The following is a 6,681-nucleotide window of genomic DNA, read 5'->3' as shown; positions in this document are numbered from 1 at the left end:
TTTTTTTAAGAGCAGGCTGGACAAAATGGCACAGGTTGAGCTGAGCCTGCCTTGTAGCAGAGAAGAGGGCTAAGTGACCACTGCAGGTCTGTCCCTGATGCCTCTAATCCCACAATTGCCCTAAATCTTCCCTCTGTACCTATTGATGCATAAACGTCAAATAACCCCATTGGGTTTGGTCATATTACTCTAGATTTGTTAAATCAGGGCAGAAAGTGGCTCCTCCACCACACTGTGCGGTTTATTCCCCCTCCTCCAGGTATAGGGCCACAGCCACTGAGGACAGGCTGAGCTGGGTGGAGGTGTTTGGAGGACGTCTTGTGTTGGACCAGGAGGGTATCAAGTGAACTTTGATGGACCCTGTGACACCCAAAGCCAACATGGCCCTTCTCCAGTGCCACAGGGGGCTTCAGGCTGTGCACAGAGTGGCACCCAGTCCCTCCTCCCCGTGGGGATGCCCTCGCTTCACTGTGTGGAGCCAAGCTGAAGAGACAAACATGCAGGCGACTTTTTCTCTACTTACACTTCCTCGGTATCAGACATGTTGGCAGTGAGTTTCTAGACAAAAGATGAAGAGAAGGGGGGAGGGGGGGAAAGGTGTTATTAGTGAGAGTGCCTCCTAAAAAATGCCAAGGCAAGAGCAGGTGGGTTGACATTTGAGGACGAAAAAAGCCAGGCACCTGCTTTCCCCCACCGCAGCCAATCCCCCACCACCACTGCCATTTTGGGAGCGGCACAGACCTTTGCCAGCCAGGTCAGAGGAGAAGGAGAGGGAAAGAGGAAAAGATCATCTGGAAAGACATGCCCTGTCAACTCAGCTCCTTCCCACAGGCAGGCCCAGGGGGGAAGACTGAACCTGGGTTTAACTTACAAAACCTCCAGAGCTCAGGGATATGGGCGCAGGCCAGGGTGTCCTCTCACACCCATCTGACATTTCCATCGCTCCAGCAAGATCAGAGAAATTTCTCCTTCTTTTATGCTACCACAAGTGGGAAGGCACCAGCTCCAAAGCATTAGTTAGAGCTAACAAAAAAATAACTGAAACTACCAATATACCCAGAGATAACTACTCATTCGTCAGCACCCAAAAGTGTGTCTGGTTTATACAGCTGGTGAATGCATGAACAATTATCTGTTGATTAGTTCAAGATGAAAACTGGCCACATGCCTGGTTAGGCAATTCATATCAGTATAACCAGGTATATTGATTGCAACCAGTCTTCGCACCACGGGGCAGAATTGAACCCATCCACAGCGCTGTCATGGCTTGCATTTCTGCACAGCCCGAGTCAGGGCTGCCTGCAGACCACCACCCGCAGAACCCTGCAGCTGGGAAAGTGCGAGGGATGGATACGGCCACCCTGCTGATCTTTGCTGGACACCAAATGTGTGTATCAGTCTCAGATGGAATCAGAGGGAGCAGCACTGCTATTTGGGGAGCATCGTGGTAACGTTGCACGCTGCGCTGGGTTTGGTGATGGCAGTTGTACAATGCTATGACTCTACCTAAAAGCATCAGCTGCCCTGAAGCCAGAGGAGGAGGTGGGGAAGGGGCCCCCAAAACTTCCTCCCAATCCACAGCAGGTCTTAAATTAGAAAGCCAGGCTCCTCCTCATTGGGAAACCCAAGCCATGACTTTCCTGACTTCATTACTCAGCTGATATATGAGAGATGTCTTGAAGGAGCAGGTGGGCTGACTTAGGTTCAAAAGGAACAACTGCAGCTCGGCAGCTTTCTATTTCAGAGGAAGGCAGTAATCCCATAGGCTCCAACCCTGCCCTATAAGGGATTCTCTCCATTCCCCAGCAATGACCCTGGGCACCACACGTTAACACCAACAGGATTTAAAACCCCCATGTTCTAAGCAGCAATAAACAGCCAGCATTTTTTCTTCTGGTTCCTCATTTATCCTCTTTCTGAAATCCAGCATTGCCCTGGAAGTAGTGTCAGCAATAGCTCTGTTATGGCACGATCTGTGTAGCTGGATGGGAGGGTGATCTACTGCTAGGACACATGAGATTTGGGTTCAGTGGTCTCTTGGTCCCAGGCTGCTTTTACTTTGGTAGCTGTGATTGCCTACTCCTCAAGTGCAAAAGCCATCACAAGGAGTACTTTGGGAACTCTAATCCCACCAGGCAGGAGGAATCTGGGAGGAATTTCAACTCTGCAAAAGGCTTTTCTGCTGCATTGATTCCTGCTACTTATTCTATTACTAACTTGGATGCTACAACACCTCTGGTCTCTTTCCCCTGGTCTTTTTTATTTAGATCATCAAATCTTCAGGATAAAGACTTCCACTTGCTACCTGCACAGTGGCTAGCAGGTTTGCAATCTCATTTTAGCCTCCAAAAATTATTCAAGCTATTAGTAATAATGCTTGACAGTATGTTGGTTTATGCAGCAGGACAGTAGGGCTTCTCCTGGCAAAAGCCCATAGAGGGAACCTGCCAGATGCCCAGCTGTTGGCTTCTTCCAAAATGCATGATCTATAAAGACTCAGGGCAATGGCCAGTCCTCCCACAGATTCTGCTTTTAATTTATAAACCCAGATTTCCTTCTCCAAAGGTGGAGGAGAAAAAAAAAAGGACTTAAAGGACTTTGGGCTAAACTCTTCTTCCCTCTCTCTCCAGTGAGAAGAGTAATACTGCTCAGTGCTGGAGAAGAAATCAGCTCGAGAGCCCTGCATATCCATACAGAGAGCAAACGTCTGTTCAATGTAGGGTAGGCACGTAGCGCATCACATGCTGTTCTTTCCAAGGCAATTGAAGTCAACGGGAGTCTTTGCAATCAGGCTTTCCATTAACAGTTACTGGAATGAGCTCATCTAGTCTCCAGTTTAGCTCTAAGGACATCTTGCCGAGAGTTGTCACATTGGCTGTTCCCCTACACCCTTCCATATTTGTTAATCCAAGCGCTGCAAATGCGAATGAGATTTCACATGGCATCTGTCCGCATGCTATAAAAGCCCAGCAAGAATGCCAGCATCCCTGACACCATAAGACCCCAACCCTGACGGGGTTTCTGGGCCCTGGATAAAATGAATTAATAACAAGTGCATTGGCAGACTCTGTGCAGAGATGAGCCAGACACAGAAACCCCACAGGCTAGGGCACGGGGGACAAAAAAATCCAGGGGGGGATGCAGATATCATCCTTGCAAGGGCCAAACATTCAGCCAAGTTTTGTCATTCCGTCAGGAGGAGCTGGCATTTAAGGCTGTAGCTGACTGCCACTGCCCTGGCTGGAAAGCCAAAAATGTCTCGGCTCAAGAACAGCAAGGTGTCTGTCCACTTTGTGGCATTCAAAAGCCATGTGGGCCATCAAAGCCGGGGGAAAATGCAAACCATCATAGCAACAGCCACCTGAGATGAGAAAGGCTCTTTGATGCCCAGCACTGTCCACGTGGCTAACTCCGTCATCAAAGCAGCCAACAAAACCAAACCATATTTACATCCAAAAGCCCATAAAGCAAGCAATCTGCTAAAAGCAGTATTTTTTGCAGTTAGGATTAAGTTTGCTGAAGGCAATGGAAAGTCTCCAGCTGGCTCAGGATTACCCTTTGGTGGAAATCACTTTACACACGGCAAATGCAGCCTAAGATTAAGGCTGTTAGCACCTTAAGGCAATAACTGGGTTTTGTTTGTACAGTAGCAGAAAAATACGGTCTGGTCTTGACTGAGGTTTAAGGATGTAATAAAATCAATTAGTTAATACTGCCCACCATTTGGAAGGAAATCAAAACACATAGGAAAGTTTCAGCAGAACAAAAATTTCCTGCCTGTTCCCACTCCTCAAAGATGAATGCAAATGTTATGTTCTGCATTTTGTTCAAGCTAAGCGGGTCATGGCAGGAAGGACAAATACCCCAATCCTCCTCAGCTCCAGGTGGGCAGGAATGCCCCATCCCTTTTGGCCCCAAATGCTCCTGCCCTCAGCTGAGAGAGCAGAGGCAGCACATCCCAAGAAGCCTCTTAGCAGCTGAGAATGCACCCAGGAGGGGGAATGGGCTGCCTTGTACCTCCAGGCCATCCTTGGAAATAACCCGTCTGTCAATCATCCCCTCCCAAGCCATGCCATACAAGGGAGGCATGGTAGCAGGAGCTGTACGGAAAGGGGGGAGGACAAAAGTGACCATGTGCAGGTGATGGGACTTGGCAGGGACAGGCAAGGACTAGTGGTATGATCCAAGCACCACATGGCCATGATTTCCCAGCAGGAGCCACTGCAAACCCATTGCATCTGGGTTTTTACATACATACATATATATTAAAAAAAGTACCATATATATCTATTAAATATATAAATTTATACATATACTTTTTTTAATATATATTTCTTCCTTCCCTTTGCCTCCTCTGTGTTTCTGAACTGCTCAGTACTTTCCAGCAGAAAGCGTTTCTCTCCCTGGGGTCTGGAGAGCAAAGCACCCACTGCAACACTGCTCCTGAAACAGGGTAGAAGGACCCAAGCGCTGCTGCAGGCTCCACCGACAGATAGCAAAATCCCAATTCCCTGCCCCAAAATGTACCCTTTATCTTCATCTTTGGGGTGATAGGATCTGTTTGATCCCTGCATGGAATTTGCTAGCAACAAGAAGACTGAGACAGAGGACTAAAAGACAACAACCATGCTTAGCTTACATCCCCTGCCTTTTCCCTGGTCTCGCTCCTACGAGGGTCGGATGCCTGCCCCAGCAATAGCCTATGGCCTCACCTGAGCTCCCACACACCAGCAGCACAGCTCCCACCCGAATTGCTGGCATCAGAGCCACCTGTGCTGGTGCCACTCCTGCCTTTGCAGGATACACACACACCCCACCCCCCAAAAGCAAGGAGCTCTGCCCTGCGGGGCAGCTGCAGGCTGGTGGGAGAGATGCCCCCCATGCAGGGAAAAGTCACCCACACCAGGTGGGCAGGCCAGCAAAGCAAGGGGGTTTGAAGCTTGCATCCCATCACTGCTCTGAATTTAACCCCCTCCTCCTGCCTGTCTCCCAATTTTCTTCTTTTCTGTGAGAGGGGGAAGTTTTCCATGACCACACTTGTGTTTCTCAGGTCTCCCTCTAGCTGCACACCCCACAGCCATCCTCGCCTGCCAGCAGCTCCCCAGTGGTCCTGCCCTTCATCCCTCCTGCCTGGGCTGTCCCTTTCTATGGGTGACAGGGCAGGGAAGGTCAGTGCGTCCTTCCCACTGCTGAAGAGAAGTTTTCCCAAGTGCCCCAAGAAATGCCACTTCATTCCCAGCCCTACACCTTGGTTTTAGAAGGGTCTTTTCTCCCACCACCAATCCTTGAGATTTCAGGGCACCCAAATCTCTGTGGGTGACACAAGCCTTGTGGGATGCCCAGCCAAAGCTAGGAAAGAAAAGTACCTTTTGCTTAGAATCCTGTGCTGGATCCCACATCCTATGGACCCCAACCCTCCTCTCCTTCTCCATTCAAACCAAGGCTCAGGCCCTCTGTGGTTTTACCCCCCACAGCAGCATCCCTTGCAGGGGCTTCTGCTTACCTGGGAGGAGCAGAGAGAAGTGCTGAGCTCCCTGCCGAAGGGGACGGGTGGGCTGGGATCTGCGAGCGTCCCAAGGTGATGCAGCTCTCAACTTATAGTGACATTTGATCGTCTGGAGGAGCCGATTGGCCCCAGACTCCCTGCGCTGGGCAGGGAAGGGCAGCAGAGAGGGCGGGAGGGGGATGGAGGGAGAAGCAAGGGAAGCAGAAAAAAAGGTCATACCATGTATAGGAGCAGCTGGAGGAATTGCACAGATGATGCTATGATGGGAGGGACATGTTTGGAGGAAAAAAAAAACCTCCAGGGCTTATGTTTCTATATTTACAACCCCACCAGGCAGGCAGAGCTTTAAGAGGGGTATCTGAGGCAAAGGCACCTTGGAAACAAATTGTGGGGCTCCCGCAGCTCTGTGGCACACGGTTGCTGCTTAAAACCTGGTTGTGGCACCCTGGCTCTTGCAGTCTCAACACACAGCAGCAGCCTCTGCTCTCCCAGCTGGGTAGGGGCTCTTCCCTGCTGCCTCTCTACATGTAAACAGCTTGGGATGTACTGCAGGGTTAGAGCCTGTGGAGGGTTTGGGGATCTCCTGCCATCCGACACTCTTTGAAATGAACAGTCACAGGGCGTGTAAGAAGTCAGAAGCATGTGGCGCACACATCTCACATGTGTTAACGCATGGGTGGTGTGTGGCACACACCCACCTCTCACAAAGACTAGCAGGGCTCTGCCACACATCAGGGGTCAAGGAGACCTGGAACAAAAAGTAAGAGAGCAGGAATGCAGCAAGAGAGCTTGTCTGACCTCAAGCCACACTCAGAGCCTTTCTTAGCACAATACAAAAGCATTATTTAAGTAAGGATGTCTTAGAGAGGGCAAACCCCAGCTGGCTGGACTCCACCTAGAATCTCCTAGATGCCTGGGTGGGTTTTGCTGCCCAAGCACCCTCTACAGTTGCACAGCTATGCCAGCAGAGGATTGCAGTGCCTCACACAACCCTCTGGCTCACGGTTTCCACTTCACTAAACCTCACAGTCTTCAGCTCCCCATCCCCTCCCTCCCACCCCTCTCCCCTTGGCAGGGCTCCCCGGCGATGCAAAGCGTGCCCTCTGGAGCGCCTGGCAGCTCCAGCACCCCCTCTCTCCCAGCCTGTAGGAGCAGAGAAAAAATTTAGGAGCTGC

At 50.4% G+C, this 6,681-nt stretch overlaps 1 protein-coding gene across 1 annotated transcript in view; it reads right to left on the bottom strand.

The window, feature by feature from the left end:
• Positions 1–539: 539 nt before the first annotated feature.
• The window catches only part of LSP1 (lymphocyte specific protein 1), a 67,600-nt gene continuing 61,458 nt past the window's right edge, over positions 540–6,681 (bottom strand). The window contains exon 11 of the mRNA XM_049820758.1: positions 540–558. The gene's annotated coding sequence lies outside the window, so the exon portion shown is untranslated. The remainder of the gene's footprint in view (positions 559–6,681) is intronic.

This window comes from Accipiter gentilis, chromosome 17 (genome assembly GCF_929443795.1).
Source record: "Accipiter gentilis chromosome 17, bAccGen1.1, whole genome shotgun sequence".
NCBI classification, from domain to species: domain Eukaryota; kingdom Metazoa; phylum Chordata; class Aves; order Accipitriformes; family Accipitridae; genus Astur; species Astur gentilis.
The sequence above is the reverse complement of the archived record's forward strand: the minus strand, read 5'-3'. Positions and strand labels throughout refer to the sequence as shown.